Raw genomic sequence first — 24,745 nt, forward strand, 5'->3', positions numbered from 1 at the left:
TCCCAGGTTTGGTTTTCTTACAGATGTTTGCAGAGCAATCTATGCTGGCCCTGAAGTTACTTTTGTTTCCTCTTCAGGGTATATGTATTTATTAGCATGCTAAAAGCATTTCTGTAGGTTTCTTCATCACTACCAGCTTGTATTCTGCTGTGTTGTGCTAAGTGAAGCATACTGAATACAAATATTTTTAGAGAGAAAGCAAAACCTACAGCCCATTTCCTACCACAGTATCACTCACATTTGAGCAGCTTATGGACTCTGGCACTCAGGTGGCTGTCACCAGCAATCTGCTTTAATCCCATGCCTATGTGGATCATAATCTTGGGCAGACAACTGCTACTGACACTGTTCACTGCATGGCGTGGTGACTCCATCCCAATGACAGTGGGTAAATGATACCACCACCCACAGCCACCTGTTCTGCCCATGTGGCAGCCTGCTACCGAAGTGGTCTGTAGAGACATGGCAGCCACCTCCAAACACAGGACAATGTGCCCTCTGGAACTGGAGCACGTCTTAATATTGTTATGCAGTCAGACATGCCAGTCTGCGTCCCAATTCAGACCTCCAGTCTATAATGCAACCCAGACCATTAGAAACATATGTACCACAAGCTTCGAAATGCAGATGTACAAATTCTCTGCAGCAATCCCTGCAAGGCTGAAAGGACCATGGCTAATCTCCATTCAGGCTCCTACTTAGGTCTTGTAAATCCTGATTTTCTTCTCAAGCTGTCCCAGGGCTTCAGAAGCTGCTTTATAAAAAATTGTTTAGAATTGCTATGCTTTTGCCTGCCAGGGCAGAGCAAAGCTGTGGTGGGGAGATACCACTGAGCAAGGTGAAGCTGCACCACAGGCACGGAGCTCCCTTCCTTAAGGTCCTTCAGATATTCTTCCTGCCAAAAGAACTGGAAAAGCCATTTCCTTAGAGACATGGGAGTACTGTGACAGTCTTACCACATCATTCCAGATGCTTCCAAACTTAGGGCAAACTTGTTGTCAACATTAGGGTATGACCCAGAAATGTGCTACTGCTGAGCTTCGTGCCTGCTACCATTGAATGTGCTGCTGAATCTAAGTGGAAAATTCACATTATTAAGAATGTATTCCTATAGAAGTTTGCAGGATTCTCTTTATTTAAGACATGTTTCAGAAAAGTGAATACTCTAAGATAGTGATTACATTTTTTTGTCCAGCTTCATTCACCCTGTATCATACTTTGCTCAACCCTATTGGAAGGGAAAGGAATATGAAACTATATGAGCTTCCAAAATGAGCTGGTTTTACCTTCAGACACTTCAGGCTGCAGTTCCACCATTCTCAGAGACAAGCATGCAGGTTTTCTAGCACTGGGCATAGGTGAGATGTGGATAGGGAGAGGGAAGCTGAAAGCTGAAGATGAACAGAAAAGAAGAGAGGAGGAGTTGAGGGCATTAGGAAGTTACCTCTGATGATAAGGGAAACTGCACTGCACTCACTCAAGGGAAGGAAAGTATTTTGGGATGTCTTTTATTCAGAAACTGTTCTTAAAGTTTCAAATGCTATGCCTAGCAAAAATCTCCTTTTATCCAGCTGTGGCTGAACCTCTGTAAGATGTCATTAACCAGGGATCGTCCAATTACTGCAATTACAGTGGCTGCCATTACTGCCTCTGTGCAGGTGTGCAAGGTGCTCCTCTGAACCTGTCTGGCACAGCTTGGGCCTCAGCTGTCTGGGACACTGCCTTCCCTTGAAAGCAAGAGCAATCCCAAAATTTAACCTTCCCTAAGAGTGAGTTAGGACTAGGAGATTTTCTGGACTAGGAATCTGATTCTGAAAACAGCCAAGCAGCTATAGAGTCTGGGATCTTTGGGCCCTGCCAGCTCTTATTGGGCACTACAGGGGAATGGTCAGCTGATGGATGGGTAAGAGTTTACTTTAGGGTACTGTGACAGGGAATAGTTACTTTCTTCTTAGCAAGAACAAAACCAGCCCTGGTGCAACCCTGCAGTTGCCAATACAAGGAAATTCCTTTGCTTTCAAAGGTGGATGATATTTGGCACTTTCAGGGTGGAGTTGTTCTCCATACCATCTGCTCACTGCACGCACTTCCACAGACATCTAATGCACAGCAAGGATGCAAATATAAATCACACACCACCTCAATACACAGTATCTTCCCTGCCTAGACCAGCCCTCTGCTGAAATGGGCGCCTTGCTGCAGGCAGCCTCAGCAGTTAGCTTATATTAGAAAAGGTGATCAGGTCAGGAAAACAAACTGGCTGACTACAGAGCTGGCAAAAGCAGCCTAGTCCTTGGCTAGAGACAGGTCTAGACAGGGATGTATGCCTAGAATGCAAGTCTAATCCTTATTAAATGAAAAAAATATGTATATACAACAATGGACTGGATTATTTGAGAGAAAAACAGGTACCATATCCACAGTAAGAAAAAACAAACCAGAACTCCATTCATTTCAGTGAGAAGATGATGCTTTGACTCATTCCGCACATCCAGAAATAAACATAAATCAAGCCTTTTGTTTACCTAGTTCTGAATTGTGGTTTACTGTGTGTAGTCTTGCTGTGGTAGGACATTTAACTCTCATTTCTTAGAACATGAAAAAAAAAAACCCTCGTAATCCAATTTTCCTCCTAATTCAATTCAGAAATTTGCATTCAGTTCCCAGAAGTGTTCTAGCTTTGAGCTTTAGGAAATGAAGAAAATGTTTGAACTTTGGAAATTCCTTGCCTCATTAGTTTTAGCAGATGCACAACACAGTAATCATCACGAGTGCTGAAACACTCATGTAGCTGGCATTCGAATAAAAAATGGAAAGATACAGATGGGCTAATCCCTGCAAAGTGCACATGCATCACCGCAGATGACTTTTTATTCTTAGGCCATGGTGCCCAACAGAACAAATGTGTGGGCATTAATGATTTCCCCGGCAATGTGCTCCACTAGGTCATCATCTCAGCACAGTGTTTTTTCTGGTTGAATAAAATGCTCTGGGCAGTAACATCACAGAATCTACAAGGTTGGTAGTTGGGGCTTTTTTCCATTCTAAAATGCACCTAAAGGTTCGCTACTATCTGTTATACATGCTTGTGTGGGATAGCCCCGAGTGGTAAAGTTAATGCACAGGCATTGAATGAATGCTTAGATCTCATATAGAACTTCTGTGATTTTCAGATATGCCTTTTGACTCTTTGTATGATATACAGCAGGCATCAGTTGTACTTAAGGATATCAGTTCTGTGAAAACTGGAAACATGAGTTAAACAGAAATGCTGGCTTTTTGTCTGACATCATGGATGACACAAGCAGCCAGATCACTAAGTGAATAAACAGAGCTTTTTATTTTTCCTGCAGCTATGTGAGCTCTGGTTATTTCTGACACACCTGCAAAGCCTCTGTGGAGCTTAAAATAAATGGCTCACAGAGAAAGTTTGACTTAAACACACTTTTGCATGTGGGATCTGATTTTGGAAGAGATGGGCCAACAGTGCTATTAAAGAGACATGCCAAATAACTGTAAACTTGAATATGTACCAGTTAACATCAAATCCCTCGTTTATCAGGGAAAGTGTGTGTGTGCATTCCTCATAAAAAAGCAGAGCTACATATTAAAACAGACAAACCCCACATATAACTTCCTTTACACTCTATTTCTGAGAACATTTGGATTAAAAGAGAGACTCTCTGTTTCACTCCACTGCCTATTCCACAAATAAAATCATCACCACTTGCATGAAGACAAGTTATAAAGCAGCAGTTTCATTGCTCATTAAGAGCCTCTGGAAAATACTGGTACCATAACCTATGGATAAGATGCTGCCAGAGCCATCAGCCTGCACGGTGGACTACCCTTTCTGGCACAGTTTCTGGTCCAAGCAAGGGTAGTGCATTGACCCCAGCTGGGGAACAGTTGTTTCTTCTCCTTCACGAGAGGATAGTTTGTAGGAGTAAACGGAGCCAAAAACAGCTGAGCTACTCAGGTTGGACTGCCTGTTCCTACATATGCTACAGAACATATGAGAAGGGCCTTCCTTCTTAAGGAAAGATTATCACTCTCGTGTATCCCAAAAGATTTGGTATCAGACAAATTTTCCACCTCCCCAGTCATAAGGGAATAAATTCCCCTTGGATTTACTTATTAGAAAGAGACCAATTATTTTTGCTTGTAGTAAAAGGCAGAAGCCCATTTCTACATGTATTATTCAGTTCCAGATCCTTTACCATCCAGAGGGAAGCAGGCTGTTTAATGAGGTGACAGTTAAGTAAACTTTGTTTACTCAATGAAGCCTGTGGGAAGCAGTTTGAGAGGCAGGAGGATTTAGGCCCATACAGGCTCAGGTGCAAATGCTGCTGATGGTAACTCTCCTTTCATCAGGTAAAGATGTCAGCCAGGAATTTCAGATGAGCAGTTTGTCCATTTTCACATTCATACCCTGGAGAATAGGCTACGGGTATTGTCAGAACCTGGAGCAACAGGGAGAGGGCCAAGCCTTGAAGCGGTGTTAACTGCAAAAGCACAGCTCTGCAAATCATGGGCAGCCCACAATTTCATCTCCCGTTCGCCCTTAAAACTGCCACCAGGGTTTGCAATAAATGTCAGGTCTCCCAAGAGGTTCATCTAGTGCCAGTGAAGCCAATGGGAGCTCTGCTGTTATTACAGACCAAGTATCCTACATAAGAGTATTTAATGTGGCTTTGGGGTTTTTTTATATTTTTTTTTTAAAGCAAACAAAACAAACTGTCTCTTATCTTCCCTTTAAAATACAGCCTGGCAATGACCTGTCTCCATGGGAGGCAGGCAGTGCTGCCCGCAAGACCAAACTGGTTGTGACTGAACTTGAACAAGGAGAGGGATGTTTGAGCCAACTGCAATATTCATTCCCCAGCACTTCTACCTCTCTTCCAACATGTCTGTTATTAAGAACTTGGTATTTTCATAACAGCTGGATAATGGGCAGCGGGTGTTTCTGTGGCGACATATTGAGAACTCAAAGATTAATGTGTCATTTTACTATTTCCATTCTGATATGCCTATGCTGATAAATGCTTAGAAAACTTACCATCCCATTAGTAATATTAAATACTGTAAACCTGGGGTTTAGGGACATATAAACAATTTTAAAATTGAATGCGACCAATAAAATGCTCTCTGGGCAATTTTCCAATGCAAGCACTCTCCAAGCTCACTATCAAAATATGGCATAGAAAAAAAGCTACTAGATACTTCTTTCATAATCAAGGGTAAGAGATGTAAGCTTCTGGGGTAGTCCTTTATGAACAAGCATGGAGATGAACGTGCAGACATTTCTTGTTTCAAATAATATTGCAATATATATCAGTAACATTTGCAGGAGCTTCATTTAGATTTTCCCAACAATGCTGGATTGAATCTTTAGCAGATGAAAGTCTCTCTGTTATATCACTCTGTTCTGACAAACTCTGCTCCTCTCAATCATAAAAGATGGCATTGTTTTCTTCAAAGAAAACTCAGAGTAAAGTCCAACAAGCACTGAAACCAGCTGAATAGGTCTGGTTGGGGGTATCTCACTGACACAGAGGCCCCTTTTTTACCAGTACAAGATGAGATGAGTTAGTCACCAGCCTGATGAAGTCAATCCCTGTTCCAGTACACTTTCTCCAAGGTCATCCAGTGAGTCAATGAGCAAACTGGACTTAGAACACAGGAGTCACATCCTACAAGAGCAATACTCTACTATATTTACCCAGGCTCTTGTGATTCTTAAAGCTTTTTTTTATGGGGAACATCAGCAGGGAGCTCAAAGCAGGCATTATTTGAGAGCTCATACAAAATAAGGTATGTAGCAGGTCAGCATCAACGGACAGGTAACAGAGAGGTGGAGTCCTGCAGCAGTCTTTCGGAAGGGTACAGAAATTCATCCAAGATTCACAATGAACTTTAACTTTTAAACACTTGGTGAAAGGAAAAAGAGAAAAAAAAAGAATTACATCCCCAAATGAATGGGACTAGAGTGTGACCCCAGGAAAGGTCATTAAAGCACTTTAATGAAAGGAACTTTTCCACTGTGTTTGGTTTAGACACTAGAATGCAATCAGGATGCTTGGCAGCTCTGAGCTTCTACAAGCACCTTAGCAGCATTACATTTAGATGTATATACCCTGCTGCCTTATGTCTCAGCCATAACAAGATCTTTTCTCAGCCCTAAATAAACAAAGCCTGATCTTTTCCCACATCATATCTATTTCAGTAGAAATACAGAGGTCTGGTGATGGGTCTTGACTTTAGTAAGCCGCTTTCCTCTATACATGGGCTGAGGTACACAAAATGCTGAGCTGCTTCCAGACAAAATCTGAACCTGGACTGAAGATGACACAAGCAGAAACAGGTTTGCTGAGAGCCACTTTGTAGGGGGACTTCCAAGGAAACTTAAAAAAGAAAAACAAGTGTCCTGTAGCAGCCTAGAGAGAACGATGCAAAACACTCACCACTGCCAGCACCTATAAGGTCTGATGGTGAGAGTGAACCTGTTGGGTATGGAGCTGAGCTGGAGAAGGCTTAGCAGTAAGTTTAAATAGCCAGTACTTACATCTCCTCCCACTTACCTTCCCTTATAGTCATGCAAGGTCTTTACTGGAATGTACAGTAGTTTGTTGCACTAAGCCTTCAACAAATACAGTTTAAGGAACACCACAGATGAGAATCAGAAAACAAGATGCAACAAGAAATCTTCCACGCAGACTCTAAGGCCATGTAAAGAATATTTACAAGTTTGTAGGTTGTCACAGAATATTAAAAGAAGGGAAAGGATCACAGCAATGTGAGCATTAGCAAAGGTAAAAGCTTCAATCCAAAAGTATCTTCAGAAAAGCTGCCTGTCTGGAAAACCGCTACAATAAAACAGGAGGCCATGTGGACACTAACACATGGGTCCTGATTCGCCTGTGTCCCCAGACAACTGCCTAAATGTGGAGCTTCTGGACATTTAGATACAGTTAAATATCAGTAAGTTCGACAGGTTCTTCAAACCCACAAGATTCTAAGTGACCAGGTGTCCCCATTTCCAAATGTCATTCTTTAGGAAGATCTTTTAACAGAGGCTTGTGGGATAGGGTGTGGAGTAAGAAGCAGACCTGCTTGCTTTTATCCACACATCCTTTCTCTAGGACACTCTCTGAAGACAACCACTTGGTTTCACCTATTCAGACAACAGAGTAAACTGAGTTGGCATCTGCTGTTGCCATTCAATACCTGTTTCCTCTCCTGTGTCTGTAAGTCATTGTTAAATGAGGATGTGAACAAGGTGGCTTCCTTTTTCTGTCCTCCTTCATGACCCATGAACATGAATTGCTTTGATGGCTGATTCAGCCCTTTTCCAGAAATAGGTGTCCCCGGTGCTGGCCTCTCCCAGTCTCTTCCTGCCTTCCTTTAGGGCAGGTCTGCTGAGGCCATGGTAGCGCTGGCACTACACAGGGAAGAGATTGTGGGAGGTGGATGAACTCACTGCACACAGGAAGAGGACACACAAGGAGGGTTTTTACCTTACTCCTCCCTCCTGAGGATAAGAGTGCCCAGGAGCCAGGTGAGCTCAACCACAAGCCAGGCTCAGCCTGCTCTGCAAAACCATCTCATGGCAGAATATATTCAATTAAAAATTGTGCAACACACTCAGCAGCCCACAAGTTGGCTGAGCTTAAAAAACTTTTCTCACAGCTTGAAAGTAACGCTCCTAAACCTAGGGACAGTGTCAAATGGGGACTGATTAGCAGAAGTTCACTGCTGAGTTTGGAATGTAATTGCCTCGTATCTGTAGAGGTTAATTTCAGTTAAATAGATCACAGCGATATCCTTTGAGTCTGGGTAAGATGATCTAAGATGAAGCTGCCAGTTCAGTGATTTAAAATTAGAGCAATGCTCTCCCTCCTTCAGGCCCCCCAGCATCATCCTTGCTACCACATGTCAACCCCGCTGCAATCTGATGCTGTACCCGACTGAGAATTGCTATGCTCAAGTGGGAGGCAATGAGAACACAAGCACTGCTGCTACAAAATGCTTTATTTCAAAAAGGATGAACAAACATGAGGGTCTGTTTCTGTGGCACCATGACAGCCTGTGCACTTTTCTTATGTACCACCATTTCTTTGTAGGACAGGGATGTGCCCTCTCCAAACTCCCCAAAGCGAGTAAAATACAAGTTGTGAGGGGCTCCTTACCATTGAGAAAATAGGAATGGGCAGACAGGCACCAAAGGGCTGACGAGGATAAGCACTTCTTCATTAAAACTAGATAGCTAAAGAAAGGGAGAGAAATCCAAACAGCACACTCACCTATCATCAAATACTAATAATCCAGATGGTTGAAAATCACCTCTTGCTCAGATTTGTGACGGTCTGATTTTCAAGACTGGACAGCTCTGGTGCCCTTCTCCAACACACTGAAACCCACATCCTCTGCTCCTTCAGGTTTGATCACCCCTGCCCAGTGATGCCAGCTCTGCCCATCCACAGGCAAAATACCAATGTCACGGCTGGTGATCTGGCCCTGTGTGTTTATCCCTTAAAACCCCAAAACTGAGTTTCAGCCAGGAGAGACCAAGAGATTCTGGCTCTTGAGCAGAGTTTGGGTGGTTCCTCACTGGGACAAAAGAAGTTTTCTTTTAGACATCGGGGCTCAGCAGCCCCAAGGTAAGCATGTGAACATATCCAAATGCTTCCCAGATATATTAGACCAACATAACACCGACTCCACTGCCTTTGGTGGTCTCAAACTCTCCATAAACTCCAAGCCACATTTTAATCCAGAGCGAACAGCTCCAGTGCACCAAAGGTAAAAAGGCAATGAGAGACCATGTCACGCACACAACTAGGATTGGAATCGGCAAACTGTCACTCACACACCACTCATATGGAGTCACTCTCTGAGTTAACACATATCCAAAAAGCCCATTCAGCTTTTAAAATTAGGAATAATAACCCATTTTCAATGATCACAGCTAGCAGCCTACTAGTAATGCTAGATAAATCACTTCCCTTCTAAATCACTTCCCTTCTTCCCTTTCCCTACCTAGAACATGTAAACCACAATCACATGGTTTTATGCTCTGCATCTTTTTTCAGGATGTAATTTTACCTTTCTTTATGCTGACTTAATTCTGGATCCCCAAAATAACGATTTTATTTTCTCTGTCCTATTAATGTTTTCCTCTTTGCCCCAACTTCTTCCCTAAATGCCTTTAAAATATTCCTTTTCAAATGCTTTCCTGTCACCTGGTCTCACTCAAAACTTTATTAAGTTTATCTGGAAGTCCCTTAACTCAGTTCTACTCTCATGGAGATCTGAGCAGGGAGATACATGCACTGCAGTCAGTAGAACAATATAAAATTGTTTTGAGAGAAGAGCCAGAAGGAAAGGGACGTGTGGATCCTGGGCATTTGAGGACACTCTTACAGGATTGACCCTGAGGGGTTTCAAAGGAATCAATGCTGTCACTGGATTGAAAACTGTTTTATGCTAGTAGCACATAAAGCTTTTCACTCTTCTCTGTGATCACCTGCAAATTATCAATAAATTTTTACCATGCATTTTTCACATTAGTGACCTTCAAATTCTCAGTTAAGCATGCACAGTAATGACTTGTGCTGCAAGACATATCTGTTAATAAAACTGTTGTTAGCAGCAATCTGATCATGTCCTTTCCCTGTGGATCTTGTCCTTTTTCTTGCTTTGTGCTGTAGAGGCTGAAGGGGATACAGTAAGGGTGATTGGTAAACTTTCCCCACAATTTACATGAGAAATGTTTAATCCGTGGTCTTAATTCTGCCTTATAACATTTTGGTTTTACTGCCCTTTCACCTGCAAATCAAAATCCACGCTCCCACCAAGAGGAAACTTTTCTTTCCCAGCCCTATGTCATTCTAATGCCAAATGGAACAGTTTCACAGGAGGAAGCAGCCAGAAATGTGTGAATCATATCTAAAGTGACGTAACTCATAGTGGAGCTGGGCATTTCTCTTGTACCTTCAGAACAGTCAGGGGAAAAAGGTTTTGCTTTCTCCAGAATGCATCAGGTGAAAAGCAGGTGCTGCTGAAGGCATCTTTGATGGGAAGATGCTTTCATACTGAGAATGAAAGACAGGCTTGGCCACAGGTATGGGCCATCAGCAGTGCCAGAAACATGAACTATCAGCTAGATGTACCACAGCCTTGGGGTGTAGATTGGGTCCACTTCATCTGGACAGCTTTCCCTAGGACTGGCCCTCAGAGAGGGCATTTACCATTTGCAGAGCAGCCCAGCAAGGCACTGCAGGGCAGAACTAAGTGCCTGCTGATCATCCTGAGAAAAGCCTGCAATGTGACACTCCTGCCCTGCATGGCTTGGAGCAGCTTCTTTCCCTGATGCCAAGGTCACACTTGCCTAAGGTGAACCCCAGTCAAAGCTGTGGAGCTGTGCCAGCCACAACAGGATGTTTATTTTTTACTGTCACCTCCCAGCAGAACCTTCATGGTGTGCAGCTGTACTGCTGTTCCCTTCCTAGATATGGGAGCGCAAGGCATTAGGAGGGCAAGAGAGATTGCCCAGAGGCCGAGTCGTTACTCAGCAGTTCGCAGGGAGAAGGAGACACACCTCTCCACCCTCCTCTCCTTGTCCTGTTTCTGGGCACTGGAGAACTCTGACCACAGCTTATTGTGATGAGGGTGTTTGAACTCAAGGCATGAATATCTCAGAGCCTGTTTTCCTTAAAAAACATCTGTGAGGGCTTTTTACCAAGTGTTGCGCTTCAATGCATGACTAAACATGCTAAAAGCCATGAGGCAACAGATCACACATTTCTGAGATGTTCAAAGGGAAAACGGAATGTCCACTCACTTGAAATAGGTCACCAAGCACATGAACAAGAGAAGGGATGAGGACATTAAGGAGTTAATACAGACTAGATAGAATACTATTTTTAGACTGCTGTCAGTGAAGAGGCAGCAGATTTTCCCAGCCTGTCAGTGACCTTCTCTTGCCTACATGTATCTAAGGCTGTGCACGTCTTTGCTCATGAAAGTTATCGCTGGAGCCTTTAAAAAGCCCATATACCCAAACATTACGTGGAAGGTGGGACACTAAAAGGACAGGGTGAAGGATTTTGTTAACTGATTCATCACTAACACTGTTTTGGCATGTACTACTGATATAAGACAATAAAATTTGCAGAGCACTGTTTTATATCAGAGGAGTTTACTGTGTGGGAAAGCTGACGTGAGAACAGGTCTGAAGAGACCTGCTGGTGGAACAGTGCCCACAGAAGTGGTGCAGCAGCCCATCCCCAGCCCAGCAGCTCACCCAGGCTCACTGCAGGCAGGATGACAGCTGCCTCCTGCCTCTGGGGATGCAAGCAGCATCCTGCCAGTGACAAACAAGGCACCGCTTTTGAGGAACTGGCTGGGATGAACTGCTGGGTTAATAATTAAGTAACTAATGTAATTGTCCAAGTACTATTCAGACATGAGTGATTTTAAGTCGTTACCCAAATGTGATGGTTCAAGTTGGAAAGTCCTGGATTCCATCGGAGCAAAGAGCAGTGACTAACATCAGCTCTCCATGGAGCAGGGACAACTGATGGGAGTTTAACACAGGATGACATTTTCAAAGGTGCCTACACTATTTCGGAGACTAATGTAAGGAAAAGATGACCCAAGCTACTCTGTATTTCCAGAGATTATAATTCAAGCTCAGTTTAGCAGGTTTAAAATTCTGTTTTTAGAGAATTTAAGCAGTAATATCCAGCAACTCCTCTGAATGCAAATAGCCCTTTAAAAGATTTAAAGATTCACTCGTTTATAGAAAAACAATTGTTCCACTGCAAAATTCTGCATACCGAGTAAATCACATTGTTTGGGTGATTAATTTTGCAATTTGTCTCGGTAACAGATACAAAAGACTTGCAGCTGATCACACACCTGGAACTTTTCCCCTGCAACCCACGGTGGGTGGCAGCAGAGGCCCAGCAGACGGGGCAGAAGCAGCCTGAGTCAGATGTTCATCTAGACAAGCAGATGTTCCAAAGGGTGTCTTCTGCGTAGTTTGGTTCTGTTAAAAGAAAAGAAGAAAAGAAAATAAAGCTTTCTTGCAACTAAAACAAGAGACAGACCCGTTGACAGATACATTCCTGTTAAGCATCCTGTCCAAAATGTTCATCTACTTGTAGCAGTACGCATAACAGAGTCTGATTAGTTTGATGCTGAGCACATGTAGAGCCTGTAGAAGCTTAAAAAAACATTCTACCTGCTATGTAATGGCAAGATCTGCCTTTAAACTACTTGCTGTTTGATGCAGCCTGCGAAGTATTCAGTCTTGAGAAGAAATGTTAGAAATGTCAATGATAACAGTTGTCTCTGTGGGAACAAATGATCAGCAGTAGCTGGAGATCAGGTGGCTGCTGTTAAATGTTAGGAAATTATACCCAGGTCTTCACAGCACAGTATCAAGATTTTAATCACAGTGCTTTCTGAGACATCCCTAATACAGAACAACAGTTAGATGGAAACCTTCATTAAAGTCAGTATCCATCAAAGCCCAAGCCTTTAAAATTCCACTTAGTGGAGCTAAAAGCATAGACCTAACTGTTGTCTCACATGTGCCTTCAATGTTCATGCTACTTTTTTATGTTGTGGCCATGAAACACTTCTGCTCCACGCTAAAGAGTACCTGGTCTCACCCACGTCATGGGCAGCACAGTGGCAACCTTCTGCATTTTCACACAGGGCAAGGTAAAGGCACAGTCATTTCCTTCTAATTTGCCTTCCTACCCAGGGACCCAACAAGCTGCTTTGATGAAAGCACTCTCAGTATTCAGATCCCTGTACTCAAAACTGGCTTCTGCAACAAGTAAGACGGAAGAGCCCCTCCAACCATGTCACCTGTTCCAAAACGTGGTGGCATACCTGGGACTAGGTGGGCACAAAGGAAAACCAGCAGCTCAGCGAGCCACAGGGAGGTTGGTCGGGCCCTAAACCAGCTCTTACATGGAGCTGGACCAAGTGTATCAGTATTTTAATACATATTTTAGTGGATGATTTCTGTATGATTTGTGTGTTCACTTTTTCAGAATGGTCAGTGTAATATTATTTTATTTTTGTGGATAAAAGTTTCTAAAATCATATGTAAAGTAAATCTCCCCTGCTCCAAACTAGGGAAATTTCCTATTTCAACTCCTCTTTACTGAGCTGCACAAAGCCAGCATTAGAAAACACATACTATAAAAACACTAGAATTATTAATAGAAATAGAAACCATTAACTATGAAGTATTAGCAGTAATCCAAAGAGAAATATCATATGTCTTCATAAAAACCTGTTTTTTCATAAAAAATCCATCAGAACACATTGCAGCTTGCACAGATTTGGGTCAATTAAAATCCATTGGAGTAAGAAAGGAACAAAGAAATATGATCTGATTTCACTAAGTTTCTGCTTTTCAGTGTGGATGCCTAGTCTACACTAGTAGATTCATTCTTATCACAGGATCAAACACATTTTATTCTTTTACTATATAAAAATAATGAACTTATCAGAAAAAAAAAAAGACCATCATTTGCTTGAAATTCTGTAGGACAACTCCCAATAGCCAAGTATCTGGTGAACAGTTTTACTTCAAATGGTGCATTTGGAGGTGACTTTGTGGAAATCATGCTGTCACTGTCACCAGAGGGAAAAGGTTTTTTTACGTTAGTTATATTCTGACTGTTCCTCTTGCTTTTGGGACCACAAGTCGCAATAGAAGTTTAACTCATTTATAAGGGTGAAAATACTGAACATTGCCTTTTGCTTTTTTCTTTTTTTCTTTATGTTTTTTTAGACTCTTACATTAAAAATTTTGTCAAAAAAAGGAATAAAAAGCAACTCACAGTCTGTTGCTTGACTTTTTAGGGCAGATGTGTTGCCAAAGTCCACCATTCTTTTTGAACTGCTCATACACGTACCTCAGATGAGCTTATTCTTGAACCTAGGCTTTATTCTTGAGGATATGGCTATAAATTAAAAATACAAAACAAAATTACAGCTTCCTCCTACTTTTGCATGTTAACTTAATCTACTAACTAAACCATTTTCCTTTCCAGCCTCTCTGTTTATATTTGGACACATAGGCTAAAAGTCCAAAGCTGATGGAGATAAGGGAACATTAGGGAAGAGTTTCAGTTAAGACTCAGTCAAATTGGAGGAGGGATCAACTGATGATAAATGAGTTACCAAATGGATTTTTGGAAAACATATATATTAAGCTGTCTCCCAACTGCAGGAACCTTGGCACTTGACAATGTAAAAGATCTCGGGCTCTGCTTTTTCTGGAGCTGCCGCAACCTTGCGAACTTTGTGCTTAATCAAAAGAGAAGCAAAGATTTTAAAAACTAAACAATGGGTAAAATTTATTCATAGTGCAGTTCCATTTACTTGTCTAAGTTAGCCTGGTAATTAATTGTAACCATATATTTTCACCTAGCGGATTTACTGAGTGAAACTGAAAAGGGGGCTTCAAAACAGTCTATCAGGTCAGGCAGCACAGGAAAGACCACACAGTATCGAAAGCTCAGTCATGGCCTCCTCAGCCTACTCTGTGCACATATCTAATGACACAAAAATATCTCCTCAAAATTAACTATGGGAGTTTAGCCAAAACAGCAGCTGTAATTAACCGCTGAACAATTTGTGTAGGACTAGTGAATTCTATGCCACTTGAAGTTTTTCACCAGGATCCTTCAGACATGTACACCTGAATTGAAACAGAAGCTTCATGCTTAAGACAAAAAAGGCATTGGTTAAATTCTGTGACATGTGCTAAGCAAGAGTTCACATACGGTGCTCATTAATTTATTAAAAATCATGGAACTATGATGTGCTAGGATTTTTTAAGACACAGTTCAGGAAAACTGCTAGAGGCTGGCTTAATCTTTCTTATACGCTGTCCTATGAATAGCTTCATCTAGCTCCAGAACAAATCACATCTATTTCATTGCATTCTGAATATTTCAGGGATGTACAAGAGCTGACAAGGCATAAAAATTAAAACAAACTGAGAAAGAATCACATAGCATTTTCACCAGGGTAGCAAGAGAACAATGCACAGACTCTCCCATCAGGAAGGAACATCTCCTTCCTGTGCTGGCCCCATTATGGGTACATGCAGAGTTTTGGGGAATAGGACCCAGAAGTTATGCCACAGTCTTGCACCGTGGCAGAATAAAATACTGGAGCTTTATTCTTCCAGAACAGTCGCATGTGACCACTGAAACATCAGCTACTTTTCCAATAAACTTTTGGAGCTTTATTCTTCCAGAACAGTTATGTGTGACCATTTGAAATGCCAGATACTTTTCTAACCCAAAACCATCTATGACATATAAGTTAAAATAAAATGTATTGACATCTATATCACGAAGTCATGATTAAACTTTAATGAGAGGCTTAAAATTTACCAGCAGAATGTATTTTTTGAATGGGTCACCCACATCAAAGATGCCATATTCCATCACAGAGATAATATTTTAAAAATAACTTCCTAAATTTGCATCCTTCAAATAGATGATTCAGGAAGGGAGGAAAATTATACAGAGTTCAGTCTTGACAAGGGCAGAGCGCTCTTCATTCTTGCTCTAATACTGCTGTTTGAAGAACAGATTAAATTGTAGAGGAGGACTGAGAAACAGAGACCAGTCAGAAGAAAGAGAAACCTTACTCCAAGTAAGGGCACCTTTTAGATGTGCCAAAATTAACTGAGTGACTAATTAAGACAGTAATTCAAATTAGAACCAGCTGGTAGCTTAACATTCCCCAGACCCTTATTCAGCAAATTTTTTGAGTATTTGCCTGGGTTTAGTCCTACCGAAGTCAATTAACAATCAAAGAGCAGTTCAGAAAGTTTGAAACCTGAGAATAATTTCCCCTATTTTTTGGAGACTGGTAAATTAAAGACTTCCAGGGCTTTGGCCTGATGTTAGCTAGGTGGCTCCCGCACAAGGCTTTTGTACAGCAGAACCAAACCACCACCATATCTTCTGTAGCCTATGTGTAAACACAGCAGTGCAACACATGGGGAGAGGTTTTCTTCTGTGAATCATCCTGCTCACGTCTTGTTTCCAGCGGTGACCAGAGCCACCATTCAAGCACAAGAAATCTCTTCTGCAGAAAGCTTCTTTTTCATCCATTTAAGGACAGGCACTTAATTGACAGCTGAGACTTTATTTCCCTTTTTAAATTTCTATATGATCTCAACAAATACAATTGTTTCAGATCATGAAGTTTGTTTTGCTTCTATGACAACTTGAGGAAGTGAGTTCCAAGGATTAATTGCACATCCTGGACCAGGGTCTTAAACTTCTGGCTTTGCCCAGGCTGGCCACATTAGCATCAGTTCACGATTCTTTTTTCAAAATTAGCATCAGTTCAGGATTCTTTTTTCAAATCAGTACAATGACCTTCTTCCTCCAGAGATACACTAAGCCTAGGAAGTGGAGAAGGCAAGCAGGTCCACATCACATTCCTCCAAAAATCACAGAGTTATTGCATAGTAGAAAGTCTCTTCCTCTAACAGAGCACTTCACAAGAGCGTTCAAATGAGTCATGAGTCTTTTTTCCTTAACAGTTGCCAAGGACACAATGCATCACAGTCACAGAAGAACTAAAGTGGTTGTTGGCAATATCAATAAACTCCAGAAGTTTTAGCAGAAAGTATGAGAAAGTCTCTCATACTACTGTAGGTGACTAATTTGAATTCCCTCCTGCTATCTCACATCAGGTAGAGTCACTCCTTTCTTTGATGGCCTCCAGGTTTGATTTTGGACTTTGGACCTCATAAAGAAGGATTTGTGTCGAATTTCTGACACAGTTAACTTGACAGAGATTTAGACACATCCTCATGTTATCTTAGGCTGTTCAGGCATATTCTAAGGAATGTAGTCATTTGTGTACTGAAAAGGTTGTATTGCTGCTGTTTTGGGGAGGTATCTTGTATTTGCCACAAAGCTGGCTTTTCTGATACATTCACAAAACCGCTATATGTGGCTCCAGTACTGCATTCCAAATAAAGTTTTATTGATGAATCTTTTTGATGGGCGTAGGTTGCCATCACCTCAGAGCATGAGATAATGGATGAAGCTTGTGGAATATTGTGTTATATATTTGGGAAACAAATCACACCCCAAATAAATCACAGTGAGGCATGTGTCTTTTCTTGTGCAAACATAGGTAAGATCTGCAAATATTCTTAGCAAAAGGGGATAAATGTTTGGGGGAGGTGTAATTCCTTCTTGGTTTCATGAAAAGGTTTGTATGAATTGTCTGAGCAATGATCTGCAACCCACCAAACACCTTGCTTTTCCATAAGATTAAGCTCCTCAGGAACATATTCTATTCTGAGAGCAGGGAACAAGAAAGAAAATAACCTTGCGGTATCCTTTAAGCCTTATCCAAACAAGAGTCAGGATTTTTTTAAAGTGACTGATGACTGTAGGTGCCTTGAGACTCCATAAAGAGGTCTGATTTCCAGGGCTTGAGGTGTTGCCTGAAAATAGCAGCCTTGCTGGTGCTCTATGTTAGCCAATCTAACACGGAGGCACTCCAACTCACTAGATTTTTCTCTTACATCAACTTCTAGTGCAACCTACTAGTGACATTGTGTGACAAATAACCTACAAACTTGGTGCTTTGAAGATTCCATGTTTCATTACCTGCCCAAGAACAAAATATCTGTCCTGGTTGTTTGAATCAAAATTGCTGTAATCAAATTTGTCAGACAGGGAAATTTTGAAGACTGAAGACTGAGAGCTTCTCTACTTCCAACCCCCAACTAGCAAGACAAGAAAATGAAGTGATTTGCCCTTTTAGATGTCAAAGATAACCTCCAAGCTGTAAAACAATGAACTCACATGTTACAAAGTAAGTCTGTCAAGCAGACAGAAAAAAAGCAAAAACAACCAAGGTGCTAATTTCAGCAATTGATCTCCAGGCCAGTGTTCACTTCAAAGGAAATGCATGATCATTGGAGTGTTAACATTTCCAAACAACTAGTATATAAAAAAATGCCCTGTACTGGGTCAAATGACTCTATAAAGTGGTGTAATTTGTTCTGACTGATATACCAGGGAACATATGTTAAAAATAAAACTTGGTGCAGCCTATGAACTGTTAGAATTAAAATAATGGAAGCCCACCCTCTAGGGTAAAAATGAATCTACTTTTACCAATAATAGAAAACAGCAGTGCAGCATTTGGAAGCAGAAAACTGATGCTCCTCCACCACATTTTGAAAGGCACTCCCAGACTACCTTCAATAGGGGATCCCTTGCCCACAAAGATTTCTCTCCCCAGTGTGACCACCCCCTTGTGCTGTGAAGTTTTGTTTACAGCGGTAAGGCTGTAAGTGGCTTAGGACAACAATGGGCATAGATAGTTTTACTGCAGATATTTCCAGATTGCTTGCAAGAGCTAGGAGGACAGGGGATGGGAAATATTCCATGTTGCAACTGGAAACATTTACATCATAAACCTACATGTACTTTGGCCAACATAGCATGGTCTCTTGCCTACTCTCCAACTGTAGAATTAGGATACCATGTGTTGTTACTGAAACAAAGTGAAACATGACCATGTTTCCAGTCGATCAGAGTGTGCATGACCTGAGCAATGTTGTAGCTTCAAATATAACCATTAGGTGTGAATTAGCTGCTCATATTCTATCTATTTAGCTTATTCTGCTTGTCATAGACATGTGTACCTGTCAGGACAGAGAATGGAGCCTGGGAACATAGGAAGAACATTATCCACTGATAGGTCAGCACTTGCTCACCATTTTCACTCGGTCTGCTTTTCTGCAGCTGAGCTTTTCACACTAGAGAGTCTGTGGAGTCAGACCAGAGAGCAGACACTGAGCTGGATTCCTGTCAAAGCCCACTAATAATGGCACATTCACGCTGGCCTGGGAGGAGGCCAGACATCAGACCCAATGACTATTCACCACTCAAACCTCTTGCCTTGAGCCAGGTCATGTTTTCAGGCACCTCAGGAAGTTCTCGCCTCCAGGGAACCAAAAGCCTGCCAGGGCTGTGAAAAGTATCTAAGCTCTCTGTTCAACTGCTATATTAATTGTAAGGTGCTCACGTGCAGTGGCAAACCACAGGGTTACTTGCAAGACAGCTCAGCTGTCAAAGTTATGTTCCAGCTGTCCATTGCTGATTCCCAGCTAAGAAGAAATAACTGCCACATGAGCACTTAGACCACTTCAGAAGAAAGTGGAGCAGTTTCAAATCAACATGCAGCTGAAGTGACCCTGTTCTGCTCAAACGTGAATCAAAGCACTCACACAAGCCATTGTGTCTCAGCTGAGAAGGGCTAACCAAAAATCTGGAAGATCCTAGATGATAGATTTAGTCACCACAGTGTTCCTTGCCTGGGGATGCAGGTATAGGAATCAAACTTCTCCTGCTTCCAGGCATAGAGTGCTACTATGGACAAATGGCCTGCGCTCAGGCTGGACCTGAGTGGACTCAATAGCAGCTTATTTTATGTGCTAGCTCCAGAGCAGCAAGACCTGATGATGAGACACGTGGTCCCAAGCCATCAGTCAGGCACAAAGACAACCACGCAGAGAACAGAGAAGCATTAAGCATTACACAAGAGCAAGTATGCAGTAGCCAGGACATCATCAAGATGATAGTGTGGGCAAATGTCACTAACTGGCTTCCTCTGACTTGGCACATATGACTGCCATGGTATCTCTCGTTCATTTTTCCTCTGTCCTGGGCAATGCACATAGAGTGAAAACGCTTTTTCTGACTGACACTGCAAATTCTACACAACAGGGCCACCACATAAAATTACCACTGTCTTTATCTTTTACAATTTGTCAGTCAGAATGTTTTTATCCTGGTAGATCCAAACAAATGTTTTGTAACACGGCAGTCCCTTTCTGTCTTAGCAGGCACTTGCTCTGCCCAACCCACTAGACCAGGATTTCTGAATATTCCTTTTTAAAGGCAGGTCAGCCCTGGACTTCCAGACAACACATTTTTTATTTCTTGTACATTTTAAAAATTGTATCAAAGGTCCATTATTTATATATATATATATAATATATATATAAAAATATATATTATGCATATATAATATTATGTGTGTATATATATACAAATATGTTATTGCTGACTGACATCATCTGCTGACTGACAGCTGCAATGGTCCGTTCAAGGTGTAATTGGCTCCAGCCCCAGGGATGATGGAAGAGACTGTGAAACTGATGATCTGCTGCTTCCATCACAAATATCCATAACTGAAAACCCTTCACAGACTACTCATAATTGGCTTTGTGAGACTCCAGTGGCCAAAAAAATTGCATATTGGGAACTCCTGTTCTGGAAGGAAATGCTGCATGATTTCCACAAGAGGCTTTCTGCATTAACCTGGCTCCTGTAGCACTCTTAGCTGCAATGTCATGTCTGCATGGATCTTTCTTCCCTTGTCACTTCCTCTAGATGCAATGGCAATGCAAGGTGCCATGTTTCCTCCTCATAACACAACTCAAGGACCTCAGTTCCCTAATGTAAAAAACAGTGGTTGGACCCGTATGAGTTTCAGGTAGATGTTGGCAGCTGGATCTCTACTTATGCACCTATGAAGGATGCTACCTCACATTTTAATTCTGACATGGCTAAGAGAGGAGAGGGGAATTTGTCTTTGAGCTGCACTGCTCTGTTATACACAAGAACTCAGACTATAATGAACGTGTCCTTCAGGCTGTGTTCAATCCTGCTGCTTTGCTGCACACAGTAACAACTGCCCCACACATGCAAACAAGATGCACTTGATGCACTGGCTTTGCACACTGGAGCAGAGCCCTTGCTGGCAGAATTCTGGTGCCACCCAAGCAGGCAACAGCTGAATGCCTTCAGATACAACCTGTCGTTCACCAATAGTCAGCAAAAGCAAGCACCTTTGCTTCCTTTCCTAGGAATCCCACAAGTCTGGCATCAATGCACAAAGAAGCTGTATTAAGGCCATGTCAACTGTGCAATGTAAAATACAGGCATAAATCTGGGACTAGACAACGCATATATCCTCTTGATCTTGCTGAATGTCCTGCCTGTTAGGCTCTCCTCTGTCTGGCTATGCCCTCACTGTTGTAACAGCACAAAATTAAACCTGGCATTACTAAAAATGTTCAGCTGAAAGCTGCAAATTAAGGTATCTGAGCTCAGGGTCCTTGTCCTCCAATCTCACATTCTTCTACCTCATATTATCTCTTCTCCCTTCCCCATCTCCCTGCTTAGTCAGCATTTTTGCAGTTTATATCATACCTAACTGTGGCAGTTTCAGCAATGCACTTGGAAGTTGCTCCTGGGGGCTAAACTTTATTCTCCCATGATTTTTTTTGTTCCACTCTTCAACAGACATTCCTTGGAAGGGTAAGTACTTAAAGAACCATAGCACACAGCAATCATACTATATGTCTGCATGGTATGTAGATATTACTTTTCACACAGCACTGAAGATTACAAGGTAATTAGAGGCTATATAACCATGTAACTTGGTTTATAATTAGTGTTACAGTTATAGGACCAAATTTTGTCATTCTTCCAGGCCTGACTCTGTGGAATCTCTTTTTTTCCCCTTTGTCAATGAAGAAATAAACCTTTGGAATCTGATCCAAAAAGCTCTAGAGTCAAGATGCAAGTCTCCCATTGACTGCAGCAGATTTTGATGGAAACCTTCAATTAAGTAAACTTGCTTGAGTTCTTGGCAGTCAAGCATATTACAGGTCTCCCACTAGTCCATCCCTCAGCAGCAGCATCAAAGTCAGGTGGGTTATCAGAAACCCATCATATGAGATTCATCCTTTGGGACAGATGAGAAGGTCAGGCAAACCTTTCACTTGGACAGAGGACATGCAAGTCCTCAAACACACTAGGTTATGTACTGACAGAATGTCATTAGGCTACTGTGGGTCTAAGGGTCCCCTGCCTGGCTCTGCTCCCACCCAGGAGCAGCAGGCCAGCTCCTGCCAGTCAGTAACTGCCACAGAGTCCCCAGAGGAGCAAAGCATCTATGGGCTGTGCCATAGCCAACTCCCTACACGACGGGCATGGAGTGTGAGCTGTGAAAGTGAAACGTGAGTGGGATTGGGCCTCGGCAGGCACAGCAGCAGGACAGAGTGCTTCCAGCTCCCCTCTGTCCTCCCCAGCCACTATATTTGCTCAGCCTTTGCTTTTCTGGTGGTAACATCTACTTCTCTTTCCAGCTTGCACACACTTAGGGAGCTGGTTGAATCATTTATCCATCTGAATACAGGTATGGGTGGATCTGGACCCTGTTGCTCTACTGGAGCTGTTTACAGGCACTCACTGCTTTTTACAGATTTATTTCTTTGACTGTTTTTCTGGTAGCTGTGGATGGGTAGCAGACATTGTGAGGAGGAGATGCCAGTGGACAAGTTTCCTCTCAAGTGCTGTAAAAGGCCTTCACAGAAGCAAACTCTCAACTGACTACCTCCCTTGCGGAAAAACAGATGTGTTTTAAACTAGAATAGAACAGACTGGTGAGTAAAAAACAATAAATAATTAATACTGGCCTTTTTTCTTCTTAGCAAACTGTGGAAATTCAGTCCTTGTTTATGTTCACAGAGAGGCATTTCAGAGAAGTTGACAGATAGGTAACGAGCAACGGCATCGCTGCTCAAGCAATAAGACCTAAAAGAACATTTTATGGCATTCTCCTTAAACACAAAGAACCCACTTAGAATACTGTTTTATTGTATTTTCTGCTCACATGTTCAGTAAAACCCAGAAATGTTACAGTGAGGCATTTATGAGTCTTTTGAGGTGAAAGTGTTTCTCAGGTAAATACATATGGTTTAGGTGTTTATTATCATAGTATGTTCTGAAGCTGTCTACATCCTATGTTTCTGGAAGACTGCATCAAAAAAGATTTTATTTAAAGCCAATGTTTCACCATCAGGTTATTCAATAGTATACACAAGAAAGCAATTCATAAGGAAATACCTAAGCAGTTCACATTTCGGAACAATTTGGTTATCTATCGTTTCTTCCTTTGCCCATATATACTCCACTCCCCGGGGACTGAGGTTTCAAATACAAGAGTCTACCATGCCCCAGCTGCTTAGTCCCCACACCCTCTGCTGCTCCTCCCTGCTCATTTGTGTACCCACCAGAACAAGCTGGTTCATGTTTTGGGCAAAATTTCTTCAGCAAATAATGTTTAAGCTGCAGTAGTTTGTAAAGTGATTAGAATTCTGTTTGCACCCCCGAAAGCCAACTGAATCCTGGGCTGCATCAAAAGAAGTGTAGCCAGCAGGTCCAGGGAGATGCTTCTCTCCCTCTACGGCACTCTGGTGAGACCCCACCTGGAGTACTGCCTTCAGCTCTGGGGGCCCCAGCATAAGAAGGACATGGATCTGTTCAAGCAAGTCCAGAGGAGGGCCATGAAGATGGTCAGGGCGCTGGAGCACCTGTCCTGTGAAGACAGGCTGAGAGAGCTGGGGTTGTTCAGCCTGGAGAAGAGAAGGCTCTGGGGAGACCTTACAGTGGCATTCCAGTACCTGAGGGGGGCCTACAGGAAAGCAGCAGAGGGACTTTTTACAAAGGTGTGTAGTGACAGGACAAGGGGGAATGGCTTTAAACAGAAGGAGGTTTGATTTAGATCAGATATAAGGAAGAAATTCTTTACTGCGAGGGTGGTGAGGCACTAGAACAGGCTGCCCAGAGAAGTTGTGGATGCCCCATCCCTGGCAGTGTCCAAGGCCAGGCTGGATGGGGCTTTGAGCAGCGTGGTCTAGTGGAAGGTGTCCCTGCCCATGGCAGGGGGGTTGGAACTAGGTGATCTTTTAGGTCCCTTCCAACCCAAACCATTCTGTGACCATATGATTCTATAAAATGTGTAATTTAAAAGCTTACATTGTAGTGCTACAGTATGGATTGTGAAGGCTTTCTCCTACCCAGTCAGACAACTCTGTATCTATCCATTGTAGGATGAATTTCAAAACATTACCATTGACTGCAATTTAAGACATGCTTTGTGCAGTCATTATAAAAAGGCAAGCCAACTCACTCACATGAGTTTTCACAAATCACAATCTCCTGCTGATCCCTGAAACTAAACACAAAGCAGGCTGAACTGAATTTCGGCTTTGATGTTGAATGAACTTGAACAAAACGGTTTGCTGCTATTGATTTCTACTACATTTTTATTTGCATGTAAATGGTTGTGATTCAGTTCCATAATTAATAACTGTTCAAAGGTAAGGAAAGAAGTGATCTGGATTACCTCTATGCTCACACCAATGCATTTTGCCTGTGTCATGCAATCAGTAAGGGACAGGAGGTGGCCATGGACTGCAAGGTCTCTGCTGCTCTCGCAGCAGTGCATGGAGCTACAGAAATGCTGGTAACCAAACCTTTGGAGAAGTACTAGTTGGATTTCATGTTTATAAATTTAACACTACAGTGAATTTCCTCTGGAGTGTCAGTAGTTTCATGTTCCTCTGAATAGCAGTATGTCAATGTTTAAAAAGATCTCTATTCTTGGTCTAAAAATTAGGCTCCATTCATGGAAATGGATGCTCTGCATTCTCCCCAGAATTGTGCTGCTATAGAGACCTAATGGGTCACAGCACATTATCAGGTCATTTCTACAAACCTCTGTAGATGAGTAACTGAAGTCAGTCAATGCCAACAGCTGTAGAACAAACTCTTACTTCAACCGGAAGAGATTTTGTATTCAA

This window comes from Falco peregrinus, chromosome Z (genome assembly GCF_023634155.1).
Source record: "Falco peregrinus isolate bFalPer1 chromosome Z, bFalPer1.pri, whole genome shotgun sequence".
In the NCBI taxonomy this organism is placed as follows: domain Eukaryota; kingdom Metazoa; phylum Chordata; class Aves; order Falconiformes; family Falconidae; genus Falco; species Falco peregrinus.